Below are 16,441 nucleotides of genomic sequence, written 5' to 3' on the forward strand. Positions count from 1 at the left end.
ACCTTTATACACATTTTAGCCCAAACCTACTTCCCTTTATAAATGGAGGCTACTAGTTTAGAGTGCAAAGCTAAAGCCAATTTTAGCCCAAACCTGCTCCCCTTCACAAATAGAGCCTATTAGTTTAGAGCGCAAAGCAAGACCACCTAGTTTTTTTGGAGAATGCACAAGCTCCCAATTACACCAAGCCAGAAATCTAACACTTTGACTCAAGTTTCTTTTCTAAAAGAAACTTTTAATAGGCTTTAAAACTTCTTTCCAATGGCATTTGTTTAAACTTAGCACTGAAAGATAGAACAAGAAATAGCGCATCGTAATGGAGGCTATCACCCTAATTTTTCCCTACTAAGATTAAAAAACAAAGTTCCATTTTCTAAGTTTTCTCCCCACTTTTTCAAGAACCCAATCAAAAGCTTGCTTATCAGGGATTCCGGCACCTGCCAGGGACTCCTAAATTTCGCCTACCTAGCTTAGGGAGGGCTCACTATAAGTAAACCCTATGTGTCATGCCGTTCAAGGCCTATTTTAAAAATTCCTTATATGTGAATTTTTCACAAATAAAACATACCCTTTTTCTATTCAACTTGTAAATGACCCCTTTAAATGGTACCCTTCTATATGTAAAAAATGTTTAAAACAAGGGATTTTTAAAATCCCTTCTGTTGAACCCACGTGCTATGCTTATACTACAACACGTCGGGGGCATAGCAGCATTTATTTTGTTGGGATATCGGGGATTCCATTCGCTACTCCACAGCGTTTATAGCAATGAAATTTCGTTGCTAGGCAACGCCTGTAGTAGTGAAATTTTATTGCTATACAACAAAAATAGTAACGAAATTAGGCTGCTATTTTCGCTGCATGAAATTCTAGAGAGTTGTTGGATGTTAAATTTAAAAAATACGTCACGTACACATAGAAAATGATGTATAGTTTTAAAAAGACATCCATTAGAACCCTTGGACCCATGTTTCGAGCAAAAAAAAAAAAAAAGATAGTTGAAAACTTTTGAGAAGCGAAACAATGTCAAGACCATGAATCTATCCCATCTTGCAATAAATCCATATGTGTTGCTTCATCAATGTCTATATCTAATGGAAGCTTAATGAAAAGATGGGGTTCCATATCAATATTAATATCACTATCATGATCCAATGAAGCATTGTCATGATTGATAGGTGACTCATCATCTTCTTCGGATTGATGTTCCTCATGCTCTTGATCACCCCCCTCCAAAATGTTTTCTTCATCGTCTTCTTTCAATGAGCTGATTTGAAGTAATACTTGCACCTCATGATTCGGCCTCCACATCTTAATCTTGAAAGATATGTTTTGAATGAGGGGAAACTTATATAACATACCACCACTTTGGATCAATTTGATCGGTGCATTAGGCAAAATATGGACTCTCATTTTTGCCCCTTAAGGATTTCCACACCTCCTCTCTCTAGAAAAATGGACTCATGGCAAAATTTTTGCAAATCAACTCAAAAGTGAGCAGAGTTTGGACATTTGGAATCTACTCTTTGAGACCTTTCCAATGATGTATAGCATGATAAGTAATTTTTAATATTCAAGAAGTCCCCAAATTGGTGATGACATGGCATGTAACTTGCCACACCATCACCAATTTGGGGACTTCTTGAATAATCAAAATTTTCCATCATACTATATATTATTGGAAAGGTCTCGATGAGTAGACTCCAAATGTGCAATCTCCACCAACTTTTGATTTAATTTACAAAAATTTCACCATGAGCCCATTTCTCTAGAGAGAGGAGGTGTGGAAATCCTTAAGGGGCAAAAATGAGAGTCCATATTTCACCTAATGTGAAACATAACCTAATATCACAAAGCAAAGGGGTTACACCTTTATTATACTACATCAAGATTTAATTTAGGAATTGGTTGGGTTCTCTGATTTTATATTCACGTGATCACAAAATTTTTTTTGTTAATAACATGTGTTAACATGTTATTAACATGTTCACATGTTAACATGTTCTCAAAAAAGCCGGTGGCAAGCGACCTGGTAACCGGATAAAATCCCGCCGGGCTTTTGCTATACCCGGTGGGCCCGCCGAGATAAAGCAAAACCCGACGGGTCCCGGCAGGGTCGTCATCTAGCCCGGCGGGGTACAATTTCCTATATATATGGGCCCGGGGGGCCCTTTGGGAGTTCATTGCTGACAGCATACACAGGTAATACAACTTGTGTGTGTGTGTGTGTGTGTATGTGGGAGTGTTCGTGCGGGCAGCCGCCCACTGTCGCAATGCGCGGCAGGATGTGGGTGGTCCGCCACACGAGGGATGTGTGTGTGGGTGAGTTCGTGCGGGCAGCCGCCCATTGTTGCAATGCGCGGCAGGATGTGGGTGGCCCGCCACACGACTGGTGTGTGTGTAAGGCCATTCTTCGGAATGGTGCTTACCCTGGGGCACTTAGTCGGTAATGCGGCTAGTCTGTGTCCTATGGTAAGTATGGCACGCCGTAGCGGTACTAGTCGGTAACGCGGCAAGCATAGTATCGTTATGGCGATGTCACCTTCCCTTCCCTTCCTTTTGTCAAATGCGGACATATGGTCGGTAACGCGGCCAGTGTATGTTCGTATCCTATTTGTATTCCCATAGAATTGGGCGGCATTTTGTCGTTAACGCGGCAAGTTGGTGTCGTCCGCTAGTGCATAAATTGTTTTTTGCATATTGCGGCATTTGATCGTTAACGCAGTCAAAAAAGTGTCGTAGATTTGCTTGCATATTACGGCATATGATCGTTAACGCGGTCGAATAAATGTCGTAAATTTGTTTGATTTGACTTGTATTGTTTTTATTGTGTTTGATCCATGAGATACTTGGTTGCTAACGCGGCATGAGTATTTCATGGATCAAAGATCGTGATTCGTGATTCGTAACTCGAAAAATATGAATATCTCTCTCTTCTTACCCCCCTCTCTCTCTCTCATGATACACTTCACAACTCTTTCTCTATCTCTCTCATGATTCACTTCACAACACGATAGATGTGTAGATAATGATTTTTTTTATTTCTCTTAAAATATACATAATTCTTAATAATTTCTTTTTTCTCCCTCTATTTACTTAAAAATTAAAACAGTACATTATTTTCCTCTTTAGGAACTCACAAAAACATTAAAAATGTCATCTAATGTTTCTTCTCTCTATCTGTCACAACTCTCTCTTCCTCTCCTCTCTCTCTCTCTCTCTCTCATGATACACTTCACAATTCTCTCTCTTTAGGAACTCACAAAACATTATTTTTCTCTCTTTAGGAACTCACAAAACTATAAAAAATGTCATTTAATGTTTCCTCTCTTTAGGATTACAAAACATTATTTTTCTCTCTTTAGGAACTCACAAAACTATAAAAAATATCATTTAATTTTTTCTCTCTCTATCTGTCACACCTCTCTCTCTTCCTCCCCCTCTCTCTCTCTCTCTCTCATTCGATAATGTATACACTTCGTAAGTAATAATGCACTTGTTGCAGTTGTCTCACGTTCGATAATGTATTGCATGATGTTGTGTTCAGTAATATTGTTTGATATATTCTGTTTTTGTTTGATCATTGATAAGTAATGATACACTTGTTGCTGTTCTCTCACGTTTGATGATATATTGGATGATGTTGAGTTCGGTAAAATTATTTGATATTCCGTTTTTGTTTGAACATTGATAAGTAATGATATACTTGTTGCTGTTCTCTCACGTTTGCTTGATGTTGATTTCAGTAATGTTTGATATTCTGTTTTTTTGTGTTTAGTGATATTTGCTAGATTTACGAAGACGATCACCATGCTTTCCCCCGAAGAGCGTAAAATTGTTCTGCGAGCAATTCGCATTGAAGCAATCATCACAGTGTCACAATGTGCTGATGATGTCGTCAAAAAGATCAATGAGTCTGAGATACTCATGCGAGATCTAATAGACCAAATATGGGAAAAGGCACAGCGTCGGCGGAGGCAACGCTGAGTTGCTTGATAGACAGAAGATAGCAGATTTCAACCATCAACACATAACACGAACCATTTTGGGGAGCATGCGTGTAGCATGCAGTGATCTTAGAGATGCTGCCCCGCCTGAAGCCAATATGCAACGTCTACAGTTATGGGACGTTGTATGGAGCGAGCAAAGAGCCAAGAGCAAGCGCATGAAGGCGTTGGATGCAGAGTCCCTGCCCAAAAGAGTGCACATTGCCCAGGACGTCGCTGCAATGTCCAGCCAGGCAGATGCAAGTGGTACAGGTGTCATTAATCGTACCATCTACAATTCTATGTGCACACATCTCATTGGCATCCCGCACGAGGCTCTGTTCGAAGGGCGAACAATAGGCTCCGGTGTTTTTGGCACAGTAAAAGAGTATACAGTTAAAGGTATATCATTTTTACCAGAGCACATTACTTTTTGCGGAAAGCACTACACAAAGGAGAAGGCAGCGCCAAGTTCGAGAGCTTCCAGGCAGAGCAGGGTATGCAAGTGCTACATCCATCGATTGTCCGGTGCATTGCCTTTACAAAAGAGGCTCCTTGGATCACTATTTTCCCGTACTATAATGGCGGCGCTCTTGGTGATACTCTTCTGAAGGTTCCCTTCAGATTCAGTGAGTTCACCAGAGCAATTTTCCGTTTGGATCGAGGATGGAGACAACCCCCGCCTGATAATATCCCTTTAAGTCATCTAGAACTTTCGAAAATAAAACAAATAGTAATAAGCATGCCACATATTATGCATGCCCTGGTGGAAGGCCTAGCGGCAGCACATATGGCAGGAATTGTACATATCGACCTACATCCATTCAATGTAGTGTTGGATTTTACAAAAGAGCTAAAGCCACGCATAGGTATTATCGATTGGGGGTTACTGCTGAGAGCGCCCAAAAAATGGGTGTCTCTCAATTTGGTATTTGAAGCAGACAAGAACCCTGAGAAGGTGGCACAGGCAGTCTCCTACGCAGACAGAGAGCGAAATAAACGGCCGTGGATAGCCCCAGAGCTTTATGATCCATTTTTGGCAGATGCATACACTCCTGCATCTGATGTTTTTGCCTTGGGATATTTATTACAAACTTTATATGACTTTTGGCAGAAAGTGCAAGAGTTGTGGATGGATAATAGTTTCCATGACAAAGTTACCATGGATACTATTATTCATAGAGTCAAAAATTGGATGTTTCTGCCTAATCGCGATGAGCAAAAATCAAATTTGCAAGTAGTTGAATTTTTTAGATCACTAAATACTGACCCAACGAGGGCACAACGTCCTCTTGTAGAGCTATCGGTGTCATTCACCCCAACTTTGTAATGATACAGTATCAAGAGATTAAGTTTCAGGAATTGCATTTTGTTTCTCTCTTCAAAATTTGATGTGTCCAATGTTTGAAATATTATCTCATTGAGTCTTTGCAATATCTCTCTCCTCTTGTGGTGTTAAAGTTTATGTTTTCTCTTCAAAATTTGATGTGCGCGCATTGTTTGAAGTATTTTTGGAGTCAAGTGGATATTTCTCATCGAGTCTTTGCAATACATATCTCCTCTCGTGGTGTTTAACTTTAAGATTTTGAGAGTAATGGTCAATTTATCTTACGTTGATCTTTACAGTTCATTAAAATCCGAAAGTCATTTACGTTCATGCAGATATGGCAGAGGCGCAAGCGAACGAGCATCAGGAGTTAGCCAAGAAGGCATACGAGCAAATGAAGGCCCTTGCACATGGCCTGACAGCCCGCGAAGCTACAAGAACAGCATGCAGGTTGTCGAAATGGACAAATCCAACTTATGCCCAATGGAAAGACATAAACAAACGCGTAACCACAGAGATGATAAAGGAAATATGGCCATGTCCAGATGGCGAGATTAAGAAGGGAAGATGGAAGATTTCACGTTGCACTCACAATGATATCAAAACTAATGCCGAGCGCATTTTCTTGGAGGTGTACGGTCGTCCTCTCCATAACGCCGACGCTCCACTCTATTTTGCTAAGATGCTATATGCTCAATTTATCCTAGAAACTCCAGTGGACTTCGCCTCCAGAGAGGCCACTGTCAACACCCATGACATACGTGAAGAGACAATGATATTCACAAGGGAAGAACTTGCTCTCATGGTGGAGGGCGCTGGATTGGAGTTAAACAAGGTCAAAGAAAGCTTAGGGGCACAGCTGGCAGAGAAGGAGAAAGAAGCTGACCGATTAACTCAAGCGTCAACTCCTCCCCCGGCCAATAGAGGGATTCAAGAGCAGCTAACAAAGATCAGCCAAGATGTGCAGAGCATCTCTTCACGTATTGCTCCTGTGCGCCAAGGAAACCACATCTCTCATTTTTTGATACATCCTGATCTTGTGGGAGTTTCTGCTGAGGCTACAAGTTCCTCCACCCCCCAATGTCCTGTATGTTACAAAGTATTCGATGGGTGGAGCGGCCAGTATATACTACCATGTGGATACTACTACTACTTAATATGTTTAGTGAGGCAAATGCAAAATACTTCCACATGTGCATTGTGCAATGTCCCAATAAATCAAGGTATTTATACAATGTTCGGCATGGCTAGCGAATACAAACCACCAGGACCTTTAGATGCAACTCCTAGTGCAATTCATAATTTATTTCAAGATGAGAGCTAAGAAAAACAAATCCTACTTTTGTATTGATAATTTCTCCAAATATGATCATCTGTACAAGTACTTTTTATTAAATTAATGAAGTGACTTCTTCCTCTATGTCAGTATCTTGCTCCAAAATTCTTTCACCGTTTACTCTCTCGTCTGCTAAATTAAGCTCATCTAAGTCAATGTCTAAATTGTCTTCTATCTCAAGGGTGGTGCACAACGTGCGTCCAACATCAAAGTTCTCGTCTACTACATCATCACAATTGTACATCCATCTGGGCATATCTTCTTCATACTCTTCGCTTTCAATGTCTCGCAAGATCTTTTCATTGCAGTACATGTAAACAAGTTTATCTGCTCGATCTGCAAGAAGTCGATTGCGAATAGTACTGTGAATATATTTGTACATGCTCCAGTTTCTTTCTGAGCCTGAGTTTGAAGAGCACTGACTTAGAACCTTCATCGCAAGGTTGCGCAATAAAGCATAATGCTCACCACCATTCATCATCCACCACTTCCATGCAGGTTGCTCTTTAGCCATTTGTTGAACAAGGGAGTTGGAAAATAAACCCTCTTTCAATCGAAATGAGGTCATCTCCTTTATGCACTGTACACGATCATCATCATTATTATAGAAAGTGTTTACCACTTTATAAAAATCTTGCACCACCTCAACGTTGGACATCAAATCCATATTCCAATATTCAGGATCTAACATGTAAGCAGCACTGTGTAGTGGTGAATGCGCTCCAATCCATCTAGCATGAAAGTACTTCAACAGAACTTTTCTTTGTCTACTGGAGAATGGTACACGCCATTGCTTTTCCACCACTGAATGCTCTAATTTCTCAGGACACTCCAAACTCCACTGGACAGTCCACCATTGCATCCATGCTTTTCCGAGATTAGGCGCTCTTTGATCAAGACTTCGTACAGCATACATAACAGGCATCATTACATGGTATGCATCCATCACACTGTTCCACCAACTTCTTCTCGTAAGCACTCCCTTCAAGACTTTGATTTTCTCTTTCACTTTTTCAAGTTGAGTGTTCTCCCAGTCATGAAATGCCATGCATGTAAATGTTTCGCAAACTACATCTTTATTTCTAAGAAGAGACTCAAAAGTGTAAAAGTGAGTGCAAAACCTAGTCTCCGCTGGAAGCTTTAACATAACTGACATGCGAGGTCGAAACATATCTAAAACTCTCTGTCTCTTGAGCATGAATTTCACAAGCTGGCGAGCAGTGTCGACGATTGAGGCAAACCATTTGGTATCATCAGATTTATACCAATCTTTTAATACAAGATTCAAACTATGAGTATTACAGCCTACCGAAAAAATATGTGGATATTGTCGATGTAGGATTTTGGATGCATTTTTACAATTTTTTGCATTGTCCATGACGACTTGGACTACATTTTTGGCACCCACTTCCTCTATCACAGAGCTAATGACTTGAGCAATGTAAGCCCCAGTTTTGATTGAACCAGCTGAATCCACGGCACGGATGAAAGTCTCACCTCTAGGTGAAATAACCATTATATTAATTAATGGTTTTCTTTGCACATTAGACCATCCATCACTTACTATACTACATCCAGAAAGCTCTATATTGCTAAGAATTATTCTTTGTACACGTTCTTTTACTTGCGCATAACGTTTCTCTAATAGATCATTTCGCATAGCATGGTACGTAGGCGGTGAAAACCCTTGTCCAAACTCACCAATTTTCTTCCATGCTCTCTTCCAATGCTCACTGTTCACCATCATCATAGCACTCCCAGAAAAGTAAATCGCTTCAGCAAGGACGAGTTGTGCATCATCGAGTCGACCTTGACGTAGGCTTTCTTGCAATGAAGTTTGACGCATGGGTATATTGCCTACGTCAAAGTTTCGCTTGCAAGAAGATGCACTGGGTAGATTACTTTCTGGTTGCACATTGCCGTTCAGGGTACAAGTAGGCGATGTAGCGGGAGTTTGATGATTAGAACAATAGTGTTCTTGCTGCCTTGATACATTAACGGTAGGAGTGTCATGTTTTCTTGAATCTTTCTTTTGAATTTCTTCTCTTATGCGTTTGGCCACTATAGGTGCAGAGGGGTGGGTACATGACTTTTTCTTCGGTCCGCCTAAAAAGTGTTCTCTTAGTCGAGGCGCCCCACCTGATTTTACTGCATGGCATAGTTTACACTCCCAATCTATGAATCGATCACCAACGTTAATTGCATATTTCCACTCTATCCCAGGTGCCTTTTTTTTCCTGCTATTTGAAATTTGGACTCTATTGGAGGTATCACTGGATCCAACATTGTCCTCCATCTCAACAAATAATCTATTCAACCAAGCATATAACAATGAATACACAAATGAAAAAACAACAAATCACTCACGTATAACAAAACATACATTAGCAGACAAAGTACTTCGAAACTATCTTGACAAATACAAAAGATCATCACATAACACAAAACTACTTCAAACTATCTTGCAAGGTCTTACTACAAAACTACTTCGAAACTATCATGCACATTGCACCCCCAATGAAGGATGCCTTTTGTACCCAATTAAGGATACTTTACATAATCAAAGATCTATGCTTGCCCAATACTCTAGTATAGGACAATAGACCTTCTCTAACATTCACAAAGAAAATCAAAGATCTATGCTTGCCCAATACTCTAGTATAGGACAATAGACCCTTGTCTACTCTAAACTATATCAAGTATCAAGAACCAATACAAGCCCCTAAGCAGGACTCTTGGCTCCATCAAACCATTCATAAAGCAGAATGAGGTAGATTACATACATGGCTCAAATGCAAAGCTGAATGACTCCAAATTTGTCCCTAAATCTCCGCAAGTATTAGCTACAAACCACACCCTGCCCCCAGTTCAAAGAACTAAGGACGAGTGGCTCAATAGCCTTAGGAGTGCCTACAAGGAAAGACGACAGCCCCTAAGATAAGGACGTTCTTCCCAAGAGGACACTTCTAGTAACTCGAGAGCTCTACAAGTACTTTGAGGAGAGATATCACGCCCCGAAAACAAGGACTATCTCCCCAAAAGTTGTACGATGGGTGTCGGGCAGTGTTTATATACAGAATAGTACCCCGCCGGTGTTCCTTCTTTTTCCCGACGGGCCCGCCGGGCTTTTATCTTTCCCGGCGGGATAGATTGTTTTCTCGGCGGGCCCGTCCGGAAAGATAAAAGCCCGGAGGTGTTACGGGACTAGTAGGTTCTGGCAGGTCATTGCTCAGGTCATGTGAATATACAATGTGATCACAAGTTTTAATATGTCAACAATAGGTTTTGTTAACGTGATCACGAAATTGTGAAGACGTTAATGAAATCCCTGGTTGGGTTACTTACCTGTTGAGAGTGTTGAGGTAGTAAGAAAATATCTTTCTCATCATTCCAAAACTTGGTGGAATCAATTTGAAAGAATCCAATCGGTTGCTTGATTATCTTTATATATCACCTTGAACCATTTGACATCAAAGATGAGTAGACTAAATGCTCTAAATCCAACCTCAAGAATATCCTAAATAGTTCCACAATACTCAAGATTGTCCTCTATGACATTGGTATCATGTCTACTAGCTCGACTTTCTTACTTAAAAGTTACCATCACACCACAATAAAATGTGTTTCTTTTAGAATCCACACGCTCCGTGCGAAAGTGCCTTCCCTCTAACCATATTACATTATATAATTTATACTAACATTAAACAAAAGAATGACATTTAGTATAGTGCATTAAATAAGGTGTATACATGATATAGAGATGAAGAATGTACTTACTTAAGGGTCACATTCTCTTACATAATTTTGCTCTTCTCTTATGATTACCTCTCCATTTTGTGATGCCATTGATATTGCCATACGAAGCCATTCTATATTGATCACATTTGGTAGAGGTTCCAAGCTAGGCGGGAATGGCAAGTGTCTATTTTCTCTTCTGAAAGCTCTTCTCTCATCCTTTTGTCTATTGATTGCATCCTTGTATCTCCCAATCGACTTCTCCATGATGGGACTATTTAGAATGCAGAATGTATTCACCTTGTGACGTAATGCTTCATCCAACCTTCGTTACCTTCCTTTTTCCTGAGGGATATTAGTGATTAGTCAGTCATCCTCCTCATTACTTCACAATCGTGGCATGGAGAGATCTATATGAGATAGATGTTTTAAGATATACACAAGAGACTCTTGCATCAACCATCCCTTTGCCATGCTTGCTTCGGGCCTTGCTCTTTGTCTCACAAGTCCTTTAAGGTTTTAATAAACCTTTCAAGGAAAAACATCCATTGAACATGAACATCACCACACAATGCCACTTCATCAACCAAATGCACCATAATATGCAATTGGCTAGTGAGAATTGTTCTAGGAAAGTTATTTTTAATTATACACACTTCCTCAATAGCATTGAGACAAGCCATATCAATGGATATAGGATCTATCTCCTTTAAGGATATGTACCTACATACATAGTAATCATGTGTACTATTTATCAATACATAACTTGTGAGCGCATGAGAATACCAAATAAGTAATATAGCAATTGGAAGAATAAACTATGCATAGAAAAAAATGGAAGTTAGTGTATAAGCTTACAAATTATTTACCACAAAGAGAATGAATAAGTGAATATTTATATACCTGTAATATCTTGTGCCAATCATGTGTCTTGAGGCCATATAATTGTTCATCTCCTTTTTTTTAATCTTTATAAAGGCACCCTTCAATGAATTCATTACTCCCATTGGTGTACGAAAAGAGGCAATCACACTTTTCACCTTATTGTGCTGCTCCCTCTTGGTTAATAACCATGATGCCTTTGTAGGACTGTTGCCACTCTCACTTTCAATTGGATATGCACTTTGAAGGCATCCAATGTTTTGTAAGTCATTTCTTGTACCCTTTATATCTCTTTTACCAATTAAATGGTCCCAAATATTTATTGCCACATTCTTGAAGATATGGATGGGATCTAAGAGATGCTTGATCTTCATGTCACACCAATATGGAAGTTGAAAGAAGATTCAGTATCTAGACATCCCATTTGGTAGTGGATTGTGAGTGCTTCTCCATGCCTCAAACCAATCTCTACCTCTCATCACAAGTTGTGAGACATCATGTGGCACATAGTTGGGATGTGAAGGAGGGAGAAATCTATTATGCTTATCATACACCACCTTCTTAAGTGTAGAGGGTCTTTCCGAAAACAAGTGATGGTCCACAAATCAAACATGCATGATGTCCAGAGATTGTCAAACCTATTTTAAAATTGAGATAATTGAGATAGAGATATAAATTTAAAGCTCAAAGGTTAAAACCTTATGCGTATAAGATTCAAGTAGGTACCTGAGCACTCCAAGAACCTGGGAGTCATGCATCGTCCAAAGCAAAACTCCTTTCACCTTCTTCTCAGGTCTATTTATTGGCCTTGAGACGTCATGCACTTTGATACCTCGCCATAGTGTCTCAAGCTTCTCAATCAAAGGCTTGAGGTACACATCCATGTTCACCACCTTATACTTGCCTGGTACAAGGAGAGAAAGCATGATATGACCTTTCCTAATTGCCACCCATGGAGGGAGGTTGTAATTCACCAATACAATAGGCCAAGTAGACTATGATGTGGACTTGAAGCCAAATGGATTAAGACCATCCATGCCCAAGCCAGGATGTAAGTGACAAGGCCATTGATACTCCACATGTTCCCATGCCAGTGAATCAGCTACTACGATCCTCATGGTGCCATCGGTCAAGCGATGAGTGAGTAGCATGCCATGTCATGAGTTCTGTAATCCCCTTACGTTTAAACATGTGTTGGATGCGAGGAATGATAGGGAAGTGTCTCAAAACCTTTCAGAGAACTTTATATCCTTGTAAATCATCCCTATAGAGGCTCTCCCCACATTGTATACATTGTGTTGCATCTTTATTAACCCCTCTAAATAGCATGCAATCATTGGGACATGCGTGTATTTTTGTGTAATCCATACCTAACATAGAGAGCATTTTACGACACCCATCTCATGAGCTCGGTGAAAGATTTTGAGAGGGAAGAATCTTCTTGAGAAGCCTGCAACAAAACATAAGCAATCATATATCAAAATATTAACAAGGAGAGTATATAGAACATGAAAAATTTTCTATTTGAGAGAATAGAATGAGGCGGTCTTACTGAAGATGACTTGTGACACTTGCATCACTCCATCCATAAGTTGTTTGCAAGTTCAATAGCTCCAAGTTTGCTCGTAGTGTGGAGTATGCACATCCCTCATCCAAAGAGGTGCTTGCCTCTCTATGCAAGGTCTCTTCCTCTTCTTGTGACATTGGATCTTGCTCACTATCATCTATGACCTCCAGTCTCCAAAGAAGTCATTCACCATGTCGTCTATAATGAGATTCTCTTTCTTCTCATGTGGAAATGGTGGAGGCACATCATTCATTGGTTGGGATGGAAGCTAGCAAAAAAATTTCACTATCGAGCAATGACCCACAAGCTATGACTCCCGCCTAAATCGCCGCCGATGGGTGTCAATACCTACCTACTTCCCCTATCCTTTAGCATACATAGGCCACGCCTGCAGCGCCCGACTATTCCTCCCACCACACCTCTTCTCTCAAGGATTTTGCATAAATCAACTCTCCCTCTCCAAGTTAAGCCCTCTATCTTGCTTTCTTTAAGATTTAATGGAAAGCTTCAATCTTTGCGTTATTCCAAGCTTTCATGGAAAGCTTGATGTGACCTTTTCTTCCCCTTCCTCTCTCTTTCCTTCCCCTTTCTCCCTTGCCCTAACCCTAGCATAATGCTTATAGCTCTAACATAGAGATTTCATGAAGAGCTCTCCATCAAAGATTTCTATTAAGAAATCTATGCATAGAGCTAGGGTTTAGGCTTAACATAAGCAGTTTTTTTCATTCACTTATGCATTAAGAGTAGGGTCTAGGGTACTCACCTCTTCTTTCTCTTGTTCTTCTTGCTTGATAATGTGTTAATGATGAGGACTCACTTTTTTATTTATTATATTTCTTTTTTGTAGGTTTATTCAAGTGAACAAGGGTTTAGGCATAGCCTCTCATATAGTAATTATCTTATGCTTCTTATCTTTGTGTTTTTGTACCCTTGGGTGCCCGGGATTAGGGTTAGGTCAATAGACCTCTTGCAGTAGAGTAATGCATAGCCCTTATGCAATAGGGATTATGCATAAGCCCTATGCAATAGGTGTATGCATAGGGCTTATGAATAACACCTATGTAACATGGTAATGCATAATTCCTATTGCATAAGCCCTATGCAACAGGGTAATGCATAGGCCTTACCTAATAGGGTTTATGCATAAGCCCTATGCAATAGGTTTATGCATGGCCTTATACATAGGGCTTATGCCTAATCCCTATGCAATAGGTTTATCCATAGGGCTTATGCATAAGCCCTATGCAATAGGTTTATGCATGGCCTTATACACAGGGCGTATGCATAAGCCCTGTGCAATAGGTTTATGGATAGCCTTATGCAATAGGGCTTATGCATAAGCCCTGTGCAATAGATTTATGCATAGCCTTATCCATAGGGCTTATGAATAAGCCCTATGCAATAGGTTTATGCATAGCCTTATGTAATAGGGCTTATGCATAATAAAGAGAATGTGGGGGAGAGGGAGAGCTTCAAACCCTAGCAAGCAAACACACACACACAAGAGAGAGCAACACACGCAAGAGAGAGCAACACACGAGAGAGATGGATGGATGAATTTTCTTATATCTTCTTCTTCTCTACTCAACCAACATAACATAAAAGATAAGAGTACACACTATATGGGTTAGTACTCATCTACTATACCATACAAGGATCGGTCTATAATGTGAACCCGGCTAAATGGATTGGCGCTATAACTATGCCAGTCTCTAGTAATCCAAAACGGCTCTCACATAGCCTCTGATCCCATTGGCCGCATATCACCCTCATAATCTCACCAACCATGCTAGTGGTGTAGATGCAGAAGCTATCACCTAGGCAGGTCATCAACAATGAATGCCCATAGCACTAGTTGAGCTCGATATCTCAAGACTCCCCCCCCTCGAGCTCAACTCCATACACTATACTCCAAGTAAGCTCCTAAACTCGTGAAGCTTCTCTCTGTGCTCAATCCCTTCATGAAGATGTCAGCCACCTGATCCTATGTGCTGACATATACCAGATCTACATCTCCTGCTAGAACCTTTTCTCTCACAAAGTGATAATGCACCTTAATGTGCTTCGTTCTAGCATGGTATACTGGGTTACTGGGCAACTGTATGCTATTCATGTTGTCACAATAATATATGACAACTTCCCTATCCACGCACTCTCCCATGTCACCAAGGAGCTTCTGAAACCAAGCTACCTCACAAGCTATCATAGCAGCACCCCTGTACTCTGCCGCCTCTGTACTCGACAAGGCAACTATTGGTTGCTTCTTCCTGCTCCAACTCACAGTAGCACTCCAAAATGAGAACATAAAACCACTGGTAGATCTCATGTCTACAATACTACCAGCCCAATCAGCGTCTGTGTACCCACGCAACTATATCTCTGTACCAGCCTCATAGAAAAGTCCCTAATCAACTATGGACTTTATGTACCTGAGAATCCGTCTAGCTGCATCCAATTGTGGCTTCCTAGGGGCCTACATAAATTGACTCACAAGTCCAACAACATAGCTCAAGTCTGGTCTCGTCATGGTCATGTAGATCAAACTACTCACTATGCGCATGTATGTAGCGGGGTCCTCCAAAAGCTGCATCCAATTGTGGCTTCCTAGGGGCCTACATAAACTGACTCACAAGTCCAACAACATAGCTCAAGTCTGGCCTCGTAATGGTCATGTAGATCAAACTACTCACTATGCGCATGTATGTAGCGGGGTCCTCCAAAAGTTCACATGTATCTGCGGGAAAGCTTTGTGTTCTGCTCCAATGACACTGAAATAGGCTTATAGCCTGTCATACCATACTTGGAAAACACGTCCAAGCCATACTGCCTCTGTAATAGCAAAATGCGATGAGGTGATCTTGCCACTTCTATGCCCAAGAAATATCACAGCTCACCCAAATCCTTCATCTCAAACTTTTGCTTCAAAAGCATCCTAACATCATGTATGTCTGCATCACTATCACTAGTGATAATCAAGTCATCCACATAGATGACTAATAGCATGATCCCTCTATCTGTCTTTTTCACATATAGTGAAAAATCTACATTGGATATTTGAAATCCAATGGTGATACGAAACTCTCCGATCTTGTTTGACCATGATCTAGGTGCTGCCTCAAGCCATACAAGGTTTTGCGTAAAAGTTGCACACAAAATCTAGATGTGCATCACTCTCATAACTTGGTGGCTGCATCATGTATGCTTCTTGCAAATCACCATGCAAGAAAGCATTCTTTGCATCCATCTGATGTAAAGACCAACCCTTTGCTATAGCTATAGCAATGACAGCTCTCATGGGTTGCCATTCTTGCAATCGAGTTGAATGTCTCCTTATAGTCTATGCCATAAGACTGTACATAGCCCTTGGCAACCAATCTTTCCTAGTACTATCACTGAACCATCAGCATTGTGCTTGACTTTACACACCCACTTATATCCAATTGCCTTCTTTTTCTTAGGCAAAGGCACTAACTCCCATGTTGCATTTGCATTCAATGCTGCCATCTCCTCATCCATGGCATCTTCCCATTTCTTATTTTCAATTGCATGCTCAATGTAAGTGGGCTCAACCCGGGCTCAACCTCATGTATTGCTTTTACCATGTAAGC

This window comes from Cibotium barometz, chromosome 15 (assembly GCF_041138505.1).
Source record: "Cibotium barometz isolate CiBa-2024 chromosome 15, ASM4113850v1, whole genome shotgun sequence".
Lineage (NCBI taxonomy): Eukaryota > Viridiplantae > Streptophyta > Polypodiopsida > Cyatheales > Cibotiaceae > Cibotium > Cibotium barometz.